At 40.0% G+C, this 15362-nt stretch overlaps 1 protein-coding gene across 6 annotated transcripts in view; it reads left to right on the forward strand.

Annotated features, from left to right (window-relative positions):
• casz1 (castor zinc finger 1) overlaps positions 1 to 15362 on the forward strand; it is a 63381-nt gene that overhangs the window by 10048 nt on the left and 37971 nt on the right. The window contains exon 1 of one of the 6 annotated variants that reach the window (XM_022234557.2): positions 1641 to 1832. The exons of the other annotated variants lie outside the window; for them this stretch is intronic. The gene's annotated coding sequence lies outside the window, so the exon portion shown is untranslated. Of the gene's footprint in view, positions 1 to 1640; positions 1833 to 15362 lie in introns of those variants that run through there. 6 annotated transcript variants of the gene reach the window in all.

Raw genomic sequence — 15362 nt, forward strand, 5'->3', positions numbered from 1 at the left:
TGGTACACATGGACATGTACCAACTGGTACACATGTACGTGTACCAACTGGTACACATGTACATCATTAAGTACATGATATATACATGTGTACACATATACATGACAAGTACATGTACAGGAACTGGTACCTTACTGGACATGTACATGTAGTTCTTCACCTGTGTTTTGTTCAATATGATTTATTTTACCAAAGCACTTACACATCTGTTACTGCATGTATTTTATCTGAGATACATGTTAAGGCAAAACTTGGGTTGAGACATTTTTGTATCTAGCCCTGTGTATTTTTTTTTTTTACATTTCTTTTTTTTGGGGGGGTGATAGTGCCTTTTATTATTTTCTTTGAATGGTTATCCCCATTTATCACTCATGATCAACATAGCGTGATAAACACCACCTCAAATCACTCCCACACCAAATACTTCATAAATTCAAATTAGAACAAAGTTCATGCTTTATTCCTTGAGTCCTTCACTTATTTCAGCACGTTGGACTTATGGACTATGGTGAGACAGTGTTCATGTGCTCCATAAACAGGTGCAATTCATGTAGATCAACCCTATTGATTCAACGTTCACCCTGTCTGTTTGCCATGTGTATGTTGTTACATAATCATACAAATTTAAGGGTTTCGATACAAGATTTTCCACCCATTGTTCTGTTGCCTCGGTGATGGACAAGTATTTGCTAGTGTTTTTCTTTTGTCAGGGTCAGCTTTGGAGGAAAACCATTGTTTGTTTATCTTGGTATAGTCTTTTTCCTGGCAGTCTACATCTGAATTACATACATGTACATGTATACCCCACCACACAGAAGCCCACTGTAACATACAGTATGTTCAGTGGTCCAAGTGTATTTTCCAATGTGTTGTATACATGTTTGATTTATAGAATCCGAATTATTACTCGTACACGTTATGTACCCAGAAATGTGTAAAGTATTTGTGCAGACCAGAGTGAATAAACATTAAAACAAAACTTTAAAGTTTGGAACCCTCAAACATGTGGAAAACTTTTTCAAAATCACAAATCACTCAAAACCACCAGAAAGGTAAACATTTGGAGTTGGTTTTCTGGAAATGTAGACGAGCTTCTCATTCATGTGGGGAAAGCCACTTTTTTGTTGATAAAAATTCGCAGAAATGGCCCAGTAACTTTTAAACAGACCTTTTTGTAATTGAAAGTGTGGTTTTTCGAAACTAATGGCAATGTTTGTCTTTTTTTCACTTTATTGATACAGTTTATTGAAACAGTATGTTACCTGTCTCATACATGTCCTCCATGTTCTGTGAAAAGGCAGTTTGGTTTAAACAAAAGTTGTTTAGAGTAAAAGCAGAACAGTTCAACTGGGAAGTTTTGCTTGAACTTTGAGCCCTCAAACAAACCACAATTTGACTATAATCCATCTCAAATTGGACCCATCCTGATTTTTTTTTGTTAGCCTACTCCAATGTTCAGCGATTATTTAACATTCAGCTTGGCAAGCACAAAAGGCGTATTTTTACGTGGACCCTTTGAGTAAACAAATCTAAACAGTAACCATGGCAGTTGGAACAGATAATAAGACTGCTTAGTAACGGATAGACTGACTGTGTGTAAAGCCCTTCTTTTGTGGTGTTTATTTTAAGAAGGATTATAATTAGAATGCTTTAACGTCATGCAGACAGCAGATTGGAGGGAGTATAATTGCCCTTTCATGAAATCAGTTAACTGCATCTCTGTGGAAGAATGTGGCTACGTGTACGTGTATGTGCAGTGCCAGTGTATAAATTGCACTTTTCTATCAGTGACAATCTTTTTGGCTGCGTTTGGTTGTTTTCTTACTTTTCAGGTATGTTGCCTATCGTTTCCTTTTTTTTAGAGAATTTGTATTGATGTGTTCAAAATGAATGGGAATCTTGTTTGCTTGTACACATTGATGTTCTCTTCTAATTACAAAAATTGGCACATTTTTGGTACCCTGTGACATTTGCTATGCCATGTCACTTCCAAGCCACATCTTAATACCAAATGTATTGATTTTTTAAAAACTGCATCTGTCATTCTAGAGTAGAAAATGGAAAGACTAATCAATGGTGTTTTTGTTTTCCGTTGTTTATCCTGTCATACGAGTCCGTGTACATGTTTGTATTTATAACCAGGGACCAATTTCATGGCATTGCTTACCACAAGCAAAAAAACCGGCTCTTACCATAGCAGAAAATTCTGCGCTTACAGTGTACATGTATATATATTTCATGGGTTAGCAAGGAAGTTTGGCTTGTGCGCAAGCGTACCCCCCGTAACTACATGTAAGGCTTCTGTGCTTAAAGGATTAGCGCAGAATTTTTCTGCTATGGCGGTTAGCGCAGAATGGAGATCGTAAGCACGGAATTCTGCGGTAAGCAGCGCCATGAAATTGGGCCCAGTTGTGTGTTGATGGCATGTGTCGGTACATTCATTCATGGATTACATGTACATGTACCGGTTCATGATAACCTACAATACATGTACATGTGTAGGTGTACATTTGTCCTACTGGTATTTACATGTACAGTGTATAGTATGACCATTGTATGTGCACTTGCATGTGCATTTTGTAATTTACTAGAGGCTGAAACCTTTGTTCAAGATTAAAAATAATCATTGCTAGGTACTGTACATGTATTTAATTATAATTTTAATTATAGACGTAAACAGTACATGATGTACGGTACGGTTGAGATACAAATTACTGTACACATAATGTCATAGCATTTGATAGAGTAAGGTACGGGTTCATGTATGTGCTGTATTGTACAAGTGTACGCATCTACTGAACAATTTTATGGGATTTTTATTCCTGAAAGGACCAATGGGATTCCACTGGGTCATTAGACACCAGGAAATAGCTCATTTCATTTAGATGGAATCTGCCAGTAAATGTACCGGTACCTGTAGGGAAATAAATCACGGGGAAAAGCGAGATGTTACAACTTTCGAAATGAATTAAAAGTCCTTTTGGCTGGACACCACTGCCGGTTCATGTGTACATGGGCATTTTACATTTTCTTTGCTGTGGGTATGAAAGTAATATTTAACGCGAAAACACCCTGTGACCACATGTGCTTGGTTTCTCTGTTAACCAGTTTTGTACTGTGAAGCTTTAATTTGGTTGTCTCATAAAAAGCACAAGAGAGTGTTTCTTTCGTTGTTGAAACACAAAGCCATGCAATGTACAGTACAAAGGAAATGATTACTCATTTTAGATATTATTTTGATATACATGCATACACCTGTCTTTTAAATTTCCTCCCTTTTCTCCCAGCCCTGTCTCTATTCATTGTTCTTGAAAACTGTTGACATTGGATTCCTTTAAATTGTATCACCTTTGCAACATAAAAATATGTTGTTCCAAAAAGTAACCCTCTGAACACCCCCTACATGCGTCTGCATTGCCCTCACTGACACGGATTCTCAACCTTTGAACAAGACTTGGATATTTCTTTACAAAGAATCACATAGATTCTGCCCATTTGTTCATTGTGCAGAGGGTAAAAAAAGTCTAGTGCTGTGACGGTGTAGTTTACCCTTAGCATTATGGCGTTGCCATGGAGTTGCTTAGAATGGTGTTGCCATAGCACCCGAAATAAACAAAGCCCAAAAGCAGGATTGATCTGAAAAGAGTGAGTCCCGTGAAGCGGACTTCTACAGTACTTTTGCTGTTGAATGTACCGGTACATGTAATGACAGAAGGACAATGCTTGCAATCATTTAGCCTTTGTATTGTGCCGTACATGTAAATCACATTGCTGGCCCATTTTGGTTTGTGGAAGTGGTGGATTCGTTTACAAATTCTGTTTGAATTCAGTCATCTGAAACAGAGTACAGTGTACTGTGTATGTTGATGTACAGATGTTGTTGGATACAATCTGTTTCACATTAAAATGGAAAATGTTACATGCACATGTGTCTTTTGTGCATGTATTTTACATAGAGAGACAATGAAAAATTATTTTTCTGTAAAATCTGTCTTGGAGTTTTACTTTTATCTCATATGATTGAAAAAGGAGATAGGTTTAATTCACTTCAGCTACTGTACCCGGTACTTGTGGTTTGGCAGAAGTACATGTACATGTACATGTACGTACAGATGTACATCATTCCATGCCAGGAAATAATTGCCCTATTCTTGGCGTCACTCGACAATGTGTTATTTGCATACATGTACATGTGGTGTGACAACTTACTCATTCCTTCACTCAACATGTTGTTTTTGTGTTCTCTTCAGCAAGACAATCTTTTCTCCCCCGATTTTGGAGACCAGGATGCCCTGAATTAGATGTGTAATTTGCCATCAGGAAAAGCACCAGAAATTGTCAATTTGGCGAGGGAGTTTCACCTAGTTTAATGATTAACCATATGTGTATCTGAAGGTCTGTTTGCTTGAACTCAAGTAGAATAGGGGGTAACCCAGACTGACTTGAGTCTGGAGGCTTTGGAACAATGGATTTTAAACACTTTCTTACACATCCTTTCTTTACATCCCAACAGGAAATTGTGTGTTCCACACAGTGATTGTGCAGTGCACATAAATTTAGTGATAAACTTGCTCACTATTGAACTGTCATTTCCTGAGGCCAATATTGTTACATTTTGTCCACAGTCTGTTAAAGATGTACATGAACATAAATAATACATGTATGAGGATCTGTTTTGCTTGATCCTGAATCTTTGAGCATTTATAAATAGTGAGCAAGAACTTGTTATTTGCTCAAGAATTAAGTTTAAGAGCCGGAACATGGGAGAAGACACTGAACGGACACCGAAAAATAATGTATTGATTAGTTGATTAAACTCTGTGAAAGGCTTGACCCACCACCCCTATTTAAATACCCTAATTATTGAACTCAGAATAATGTTCCAGGTGGTAGCCTAGGCTTCATTTGCATTAATAGTAATGACTTCTGGTACTGTACATGTACCTTGTCCAAGGCAAGAGATATCAGACTAGGCTAAGGTTGGGGAGAAAAAAAATGGCAAAGGTGAAGAAAGTGCCTTTTCAGCCTGTCCTTTCCAAAGTCACAGAGACAATCATGGAGCCCTGGAATGCAACTGAGCTGATGACAGGCCAGCAGATAACAACCTGCCACATACGTGTACACGAGTTCCTGGAGGAAGACTTCCATTAGAAGAGAGAAAAAATAATCTTTTTTTTTTTTTTTTAATTTCAACGCCACTGTTGGTACCTGCATTTATAAATTAGAGGTTGCAATTTGGGGACTGGAAGCACTTGATTGGACCTCCTTCCTCACAGGAAGCAACTACACTACAGTACTTGCCAATTGTTTTACAGTACATGCAATAAACTGTTCAACAAAGAGCTGATTATTAATCGTTTCGTCTCTGGGTCAAGAGGAAATTAATTCCATGTACCTGTACATATCATATGCAGGGATTGGTTGTGTAGTACGAACAACTCCCCAGTTTCTTTCTTCCCGCCTAACATGCCTAAATTCCCTTTCATACACCAGCTGGCTAAGTGGGGTTCCAAAAATGTAGCGTAGAGCCCCCAAAAATTGAATAAGAAATAACAATTCAGTGCTGTGTAATACGTGCAGTTGGATGTAAAGTTAGTGTAAACTGTGTGTACATATGTACCCGATGTACGTGTAACGGTCTCATTTGTCCGCCATGCTCAAATCTCTGGGCATCAACGGAACACTGCCGAGCGACCGGAGCTAGCACCCGGACGTATGCGCAGTAAGTCCCGTTTTGTTTGCTTTTATGGGTGTGCTGAGCTTCTACCAACCTCGACTGCATGGACTGCGTGATTTAAGATCGCTCAAGGCATGTAAGGAACCTGTGTATGGCGCTGCAAGATTGTACCAATGAGAACGAGGTTGCATACATGTATGTACATGTACATGTACTGTACTGACCGTGGATACCTCTCCACATCCGCACTTATAGCTCTACGCGAAGTACATGAATCAGAAATCTCTTGCGCGAAGGCAGCAAAGTACATGTACATGTAATTCCTCGATCACCCAGTCTCATCTGCATAGCATTTCTTTATATGCCTAAGCCACCACCTCACGCACCAAATGCGGTACCACAGCGTACGTGCGTAAGCAACTTAAAAAAATCTGCACGGTGGATAAATTAGCGCGTCGCGGCAACGTGCTCAACAGATAAATGAGCCCCTTACACCGGTACATGTTTTTGCTTGGTCCCAACTGGTACTGATCCATGTAATTGATGTTGTTGACTTGATGTCAAATTGTTACACTGTTTTGTTTTGTTCATGAGTGGCAAGCCTATTGGTTCATTTATTCTCATTTACTGGTGGGTTTCATATTCTCCTAAGGGAGAACAAGCATCCTAACCTGTTAATTACAGTGTATACATACAGTCACATGCTCTGGTACACGTGTTGCACATGTGCACATCTACTGGAATCACGGCAAGATACGTTTGACGTGGTGTCAGACAAGAAAACTGGTTCTGCTAACGGCTTAAAACCAAGTCTACTGTTTCCGTGTTAGACTCCAACAGAAGCTGGCCGTACATCGTTTTCTTTTCGATTGTTGAAGACAAGTTGTGATCGCCTCACTGAACTTAGTCAGGATGCTCGGAAGATGTACAGTACAACCAAGTCATGCATGCAAGAGTCCTGTATATAAGGCACCAGTGCGTTATTGCTGATACTGGGGGGTTCTTTGTGAACTCTCCCGCATTCCACTTGTTAAAGTTCTATATTAATGAGAGATCAACTGTACACGAGGCTTGATGTCAATACCATGCTCACCTGTTGCACCCCTTGCCCACCTGTGCCCCTTTCCAGATTCACTAAACCCCTCCTCTGAACCTTGGGATCGGGATCTTGTTCCTGTTCCTCCCCACCATCAATTTCTCATACACGTGTGCATACTGTACCGGTGCATGTACCGGTAGTCTTTAAAGTTAAACCTACTGTACTTGTACTAGCCCCACACTGGCAACAAGATCCAGGCCTTCCAGAAGTTAAGGGTTGGAGCAAAATGGAACAGATTGAGAAGCAGTGTACGTGTAAAAGGGTGTGGCAGTAGGCAAGATTACTGTCAGGAGGCCCAGGGAGGTAGTCTGTCCTCCTCTTCCACGCCCCTCTCCTCACCTAAGCAGACTGGAGAGGACAAACCAGGAAACTTGGGGAATATTGCATCTAATGAACAACTTCCCGTCTGAGTCAGACGTACTCTGTCCCCCAGAAAGTTCTGCGGACTGAGACGCTCTTATTGTGCTTTGTGTTGTTGTTGAAGGCCAACAAGTGTACTCGACTTTCAGAGAAAGAGACATATTCCATTTATCGCACCTGTCCCGGTACATGTAGGGGGGACCCTCAGAGACTTTGAGGGCTTTTTTGTCAGCTACAAATGTTGATGAAAATTGACTTGGTAACTTCATCTTGTTGGACGTATTGGTGCAGGGAACTGTGAAGGTTGGTATGCACAGTAGACCGGTAGAACATAGCTATGGCACGTGTATTGACTGCAGGTGGATCAAGCCAATTGGGATTATTGGTCTGCAGACCGTGGTTCAGTGATGAGTCTGATGCCTCAGGGATGCATGTACAAATGTACCTACCATGTACCGGACATGAGCAGCAATCACCGTTATACATGGCACAGTGTAGTACATGTATAGGTATTAAGCAAGAAGCAGTTGCTTTTTGTTCAATTGTGTTTATCATGCACTTGTCATACCATACATGTACATGTACCGGGTACATGTCTGTAAATATACTGAATGCAATCATGGTTTGGGATTTTTGTTTTCTTTTTCCATAAATGTAAGTACACGTAACTTAGTACATTATCTGTATCAGTACATTGTCAAAAGAAATGTACCGGACGTACACTGTAGCTGCTGTCACACCAGCCAAAGATTTGCCCATCAGAAAATACATGCACACATGTGTTTGTTTGGGTTGCTGCCCATCGGATAAGTTACAAATGTCTTTGAAATGTTCTCATTCCATATCGCATGGCAAGTTTATATCACGTACGTGACTGGTTCATGTGTACTGTGTACTAGTACGTGCATAAACGTGTACAGGTACCATGTGCAGGTCCACGTACATAGACATGTATGTGTTTTTCAAGCCAAGATGCCATCGCCTGAAGATTGGCAAGACATTACCGGCCTACTGGTTCCAGGAGGTGCATCTTAGTGATCTTTAACCTAGATCCCAATCTTGAAACTTTTTAATTACAAAATTGAGTTTTTCCCCTCAAACGAAGTCCCAGCACGGTGTTGGGTAACCCAACGCGGCGGTATTGACAATCAATGGAACCTGGGTCGTACTCCTTGATAGAGTCTGGTTTTTTTTTTCCCAAGCTCAAGCCCCCAGTCCTGTACCCCTCTCCAGTTGCAAGGTCGACAAGCAAAGAAAGATCCAGGTGTCAATAAGTAATCCTTGGTGAAACACTTTTAGAAGTCTGTGGATTAAAGCCCCTAGAGCAACTTAGAAAACATCAATGTTTTGTCCAAGACAGGCTTCTTGGTGCATTACATGTACCTGCAGTTGTGTTTTTTTCCCCACGTTCCGGAATTTTCAAAGAATTGTGTACTGTTAATGTATTTGTTCCATGGCAGTTTATTGAAGTAGACTTTGGACATAAAAGTTTGGTTTAGGGCTTAAAAGTACAAATTGGCCAAATCAGTGATAAAGATAGATATTAAGTGCATGAAAATAAAAAAGGACCATTGTATGCATATATTCCAGCATTTTATTGGTTTTACGTGAAATCTTTTAGTATCAGTGAGCACGGAATGCAGTATGGTACGTGTACATGTCCTTGGATGTGTATGCCGGTAAATCTGGTTGATTGGAGATAACTAATATGACATGTCATTATTCATACATGAACAGTCGGTATTCATGTACATTGCACAGTGTGAGATCTTGAACAGAAATAATGTCAACATTGTCAATGTTGTCAACATATATATTTGTCTTCAGCAAAACACACACCCCCCCCGAAAAAAAAGAATTAGAAATTTCCCAACAAAATAGTCCTGCATCTTAAATGTCGCAGACAGTCGCCCAATTTAGCCTGGTGTTTTGCAGCATAGGGGTCTCTTAGCACTGCAAAATGTCGAAAGGCGCTCAAGGTACAATTTGATTATAAAGTTCTCACGAAATTACCAATTTAAGTGTCTGTGAAAATTTGATTTTACTTCCAGTTGATTTCAACACACATGTTTAAAAACACTTTGTATAAGTACATGTACGTAAATGTGCATGTACACGTACTGTTAAGTACGTGTATGTTTTAATGCATGTTTGTATGTTTGGGTTCGTACAAGTACTGTGCAGAGAGTAAAACATCTAGATAGATGCATTAGGGAACTTCATTACTCATATAAATATGCAAATGTAATAAAACCATCCCTGTTAAATCAATGCCACCACAGGAAATTAATGCCAAGATGTGTGGCTATTCCACTCTATTTTATTTTTTCCCCTTGAAAAATCTATACTTGTATTCTGAGGGATGCGTTTGCTTGGAGCAGTGATCATATGAGATAACCACACTTCATTTCGTGCATGAGAATCTGCTCTTGTTTTAGAGCAGGGACTTGGCACAATCAGTTGAAGATCCTTGGAAGAAAAAAAAGGGACAGCGTAAAAGGTTTGTTTTACTGGCCCAATTGACCTAAATCTGTGCTTGAAGAAGTTGCACACATGAGCTGTATGTATTCAAATGTTCTGAGAATTAGATTCATGTGAGAGTCTCACGCTTGGTCTCTGTTTCCTAGATACTGCTATTTTTAGGATCCGTCTGTGTATACATTTACATGTATGTGTACCAGTCTATGCAAACCATGCGTAACAATTCAGTTTATTGAGAAAGAAATGTGAATTCATTTTTAGCCAGGTACACCGTTTTGTACTCCTCAACTGGTTTGTTTTTAGCCTGATAAATTTGTAGATACATATCTTTCACAGCAGTTTAAAAAATGATTACTTGTATTATTGATTTATTAATTTGTAACAGTATCATAGAACAGTCAACACTAATGTACATGTATGTAACTATTTGTAAAATAGATGTCGTTACTTTGTAACATTTTACAGATATGATGGGCACATGGTAATTTATGTACATGTACCAATTCTGTATACTGTACATGTACGTACCGGGTACATACACATGTGTACATGTACATGAGAGAAAAACTTGGGTGCACTGCCTGCTGGGACATGTACAGGTACTCGCATTTGTGGCATGGGTGTATGAGTACCTTGTGTGGACCTCTGAACAATAATGCTGGATGTTTGAACCCTGTTTGGACTAAGCTGGGTCCACACAAGGTTACCACCCTTTCTGGGGAAAAAAAAAGTTTTAGGCATTTTGGCTTTAGGGTTATCGGTGGCAAAGTACAGAGGAACTGTCAAGGAGAGCATCATTAAAAACAAAGAATTTTCATTTCAAGAAAAATGAGTATTTTTACTGAGTTTTCGTAAACTTTTACACAAAAACAAAGGAAAACACAAGGTACAAGTAGTGTACATGTACATGGAGCGGTAGGTACCGGTAACACCAACATGCATGAACATGAATATGGATATATTGTACTGCAGGGTTTCCCCTGCCTATTCAATTGTGAGGCGGCCCACCTCATTGATTTTAGTGACCACCCCATTAGGCCTTTTCTGTTGAACTTTACCACCTCACACTTAAAATAGACAAAGATGGAAGGAAAAAGCAACATACATGTAACTGAGATCTTTTGAAATAGATCAGTTTCAAATCATTCAGAATGGTGAAGAGGGACACGGGATACAAGATGGGTTCATTTTAGAGGGGAAATTTGGAGCAAATGTACTTGTAGAATATAGAATTTATTTGAGTCCTTCTGAACATACCGGTGCATGTACTCGCTCATGTTTTATGCGCTAGAAGTTGGGCTAAATTTGCTGGACCACCTCAAACGTATCAGCACCCCAGGGGAAGCCCTGTCACACTGTAGCAGATACATGTACCCTACGTCACTGGTCCACGCATTGTACCAGTACATATGGTTCACCTTGGACCTGCATTGCTATATGTAAATGCACTGAACACATGCACAAATCTATCAAAACACTTGTTTTACAAAAAAAACCTGTTTGCCTTGTAATATGTTTGAAGGTCAGAAAAATAATGAAGACCCAGAAAGGAGAAATGGCCCAGCAGACTGTAAGTAATTCAGCCGTACTCCGTTTCATTTTTCTCAATTCAACGGCAAAATTCTGAAAACTCCAACAGAAATAACAAATTTGTACAATACATCCTATTATCCATCAGACCATTAATAATATTCCTGGCTTTTTTTCAAGGTGAGATAGTATTGTTTTTACCATAAATTGTTTGCCATGGTGATGAAAAGACACTCATCAGCCAGGATTTTAATTACCTTTTTCCCAGTAAAACAACCTGCAAGCAGATGGTGCAGAGTTTTTTCTTGTTTTTTTTTTTTTTTTTAGTGAAATTTGTCTCTGAACGGGTACGCATGATAGAAATTATTCCATTGGTATTATTAGCTCCAACCTTGGAGGGAGAAAAATCAATGTGCATGTTGTTTAAAATGGATAAAAAATAAGGATAGACAGTGTTGGCCTCCAACCCACAGATGGCAAAATTAATAAAAGAGTCCAAATATAGGAATAAGTTTGTAAATTAGAAAATGGCTAAGAGCTTGTGTCGCCATGGATTTGTCTGCAGTGGTGGACGGGTCAGTTTTACATGTAAGTGAATATGCAGTGAGGTAAATTATTGGTGCCTTTAACTCTTGTGGTGTAATTGTGATTTAGGAATAATTACATTAGAGGGTATCTACCCAGGCCTTTTGTCTCAGACATACCGGTACACCGTACGGGTATCAAGTGTTTACATGCACAAACTTTGTGTTCTGGTATATTGTAGGGGGGACACGTTTAATTCTTTGCAGTACTTGGATCAACATACATGTACATGTACCGGTATATATGCTTGAGCATCCTTTGGTCACCAGGTGTAGACTAGAGAGGGCATTTTGTTGCCAAGCGACAATGGTCATGCTAGAATCTTTGTCCGGATCTAGTAGGTCTGTGGTAGGCTTTTGCCAGTTGGAAGTACGTGTTGGGCCCACATGCGAATACTATACATTCACACAGAGATTGATCACACTTGCTCCGTGCGTCCCATGCTTCCGGTACATGTAAATACACATAAACTTACATGTATGTATGTACATGTGTGCGTACACCAGTGCATTTAGTGTGTTCAATTGGTAAAAAACACACTTCGTACCTGCTTCTATTTGCATCAGGCTGAGTGTACACCACTAGGTGCATAATACTAGCAGCAGCAGTTTCAAAATTATTATTATGATTATCATTTACCGGTATTATTTCTGGTAATGACACCAGGGATTCCTCAACAGTGCCCCTAGGCACTGTACATACATGTACATAGCTTGCAAGCCTGAAGAAACCTGTAGAGAGGAGACAATGACAAGCAGTTGCAGTTTTAGAGGTGGGAGGAAAACCCCAGAGGAATATTGTGCATAAAGCCCACAGATTCAGGTAGGGACTGAAAACCCAATCCACACGTGGACCAAGCTGGGATTCGAACCTGGACCGCAGAGGTGGTAGGGGAGGAAAGAACCATTATGCTGGCTTGACCTATTGCTTAAGCCTCTCTCTCGCCATGTCCAGATTACCAGGCTGTGGCTTGAAATCATGCCAGAGTCTATGGACTTTGCTGCAGCCATTTCCAATAGAATCATGTACATGGATAATATCAAGCCATAGCCATTCGGACAGGGCTTGTTTGTCACTGATGATGGAGTGGTTGTTCATGGAGCCCGTTTGGAAATGTACACCTTGAGTTTCATGCAGTAAACTGTTTGCACTGCATTCCAGGGGTCTAAGGTTCAGTTGTGCTAGATTTTCTTGACTCAAGTAGGGCACTTGTAGATGGAATTCCTTGTTGCTTCAGCGGATATTGATTTTGTGCTGCTGTTGGTATTTTTTCTTGTCAAGAGGGCGCACTTTAATCCGTCAGATAAGGCATGCATGGCTATGGCTTGAAACACCATAATGGGTTCGCCTAAATGTACCAGTAGTATGAAAGCCAGTGGCTCCAGCCATTCCCCATAGATGCGTGTGTTATAGCTAGCCACAGCCAAGTGTTTCTGATGTGGCCCAATGATAGAGTTGGGGTACGTCTATGCGTATGGGTAAGATTGAAGAACTGATGTAGACTGGTTACCTGGCTAAATGTACCCTTACATCCTACCTTGTACCTGCACACGTTACATGTATATGAAGACAGCGTACCTGCCAAGTCTCACGCATTGGGCGTGTAACATGTGCATTTTGACCAAATCTCACGCTCACACGCATCAAGCTCAAAATCTCACGCATTCTGCAAATGATGACGACAAAGCACAAAAACCACGCATTGGACAACAAGGTCGGTCGCGTGCATCAATTTGCTTTCTATATACTGTACTGCACGCGCGCACTGCACTGTATTACAGTATTAGCCTTCAGTCAAGGCTCACCTGGTCACATGGCGCACACACGAGGAAGACAGGCTGTGCAGAGCGAGTGGCAAAGCTCGTGAATTGTGTGCGTCCTGAGTACACACGTTGAGCTAGTTGCCACGCGCGCCTTGACTAACGACTATGCACTACTGATGACTCACGCCACGTATAGACCGTCTCCGAAACCGGCTTCTAGAGCTTCGGCTAGGTCTATTTTCTCGGTGTCTCCGCGTAGAATGAAGACCTAGACCTAGGCCTAAACAACAGATCTGAATGCAGCATAAATAGATCGGTAACGCATGCTGTACTGCCGCGCAATAAATTTTCCGTTCTTTCGTGGACGGGCGCTGTAGAATGTAGTACATGGGCCATGTGCTCAAACTTTTTCCCAATTTTTTTCATTGACATTTTGTATAAATGTTAACTTGAAAACATCATTCTCACGACACAGTTGAAAACATATCGCGATGTGACTTGGTTTTGCAATTTTTTTTTAAGAATTATAACGAGCCCCAAAGAGATCCCAAGCATTTTATGCATTAACTTTCATTTGGTTTTGATGACGTCACCTTGAATATTTTATTCAAATTATGACGTGACGATATGATTATGCATTACAATGGACGTGGGTTTCAATCGGACAAAACAATCTCACGTATTGGAATTTCTGAAACTTGGCAGGGATTGTGTACATGTACTTGTGAGAAAATTTTGATGAATGTGATCCCTGTTCACCCCTACATGTACATTTAGGTCACGCTGCAGCATCCAATTACACCTGTCTAATTCAAATAGCAAATACAAATTTTACTTCCATGTACCAACCAGGATATCATTTATACAGGTGCATTATACATGTACATGTATGTTGATTGTGTTTCCTTGCTGCAAGGTATCTGTACATGTACCCTTACATTTTAAACAAAATAGAAGTAGAAATCTGACTAGATTTCTCTTAACTTCTACAGGGAAGAAACACTGAAATTTATTCAAACATAATGTGAAATTTTCTGGCTATACCGATAAATGTAATTGTTGGAATATTTAGAAGGAAACTTCTCTAGGAGTTACACGTAGAATCGAAAGACAAGTATTGGATTTCAAAAAATGTGCACATACTTACATGTACATGTAAACGTGTACATGTACATACATGCTCGTGCAGTTTACACATAATGGTGTTGTCCCGTTTGGCAAGAAGACAGTTTCAAGAAATTCACTGTTACTCGTTTCTCCTTACATTACTCTCCCTTCTTCTGGCTGGGTTTTTTTCTGGACAGGGCACTAAACGAATCATCCTTTCTCTGAAATGTAATACCTTTTTCAAGAATCATCAGTGTTCATACCGGTAGGTGTACCAGCATCTCTTTTATGCATGAGCGTACACCTTAATTATCTTGGTGCGTTAAAAAAACTAATATCCTGTGCATAGTTAGCAGACAAAATAACCCCAGGTTTCTTGCCACAAAATGAAAGGGATGGAAAAAAAAAGATCTTGGAAGAGTTATGGTCCACCACTTAACCGGATAAGAGAGGAAAGGCTTAGAATTTACATAATTTCCCCCTTTGACCAAATGAGGCTCGAAGATCTCATCGGAGTGGGAGTGTCACAGTTTTCAAGAATATGTCAGGTTGATTCAAGGGCCTATACGTGTACGGTACATTCATGTACTCCTCGTTAAAGCACTGTGTATGAAAAATTCATGATTGTTTGATGAAATGGATCTCAGTGGAAGAATCATATGTACCAGTACTTCAACTCGAGCACACATACATGGACGGAAACAGCATTGTACCTGGCTGTAGTGTACAGGCCTACAGGATAATTTGTGTATTTTTGCAT

This window comes from Acanthaster planci, linkage group LG16 (genome assembly GCF_054643075.1).
Source record: "Acanthaster planci isolate LZ-2023a linkage group LG16, COTS_SCS, whole genome shotgun sequence".
In the NCBI taxonomy this organism is placed as follows: Eukaryota; Metazoa; Echinodermata; class Asteroidea; order Valvatida; family Acanthasteridae; genus Acanthaster; species Acanthaster planci.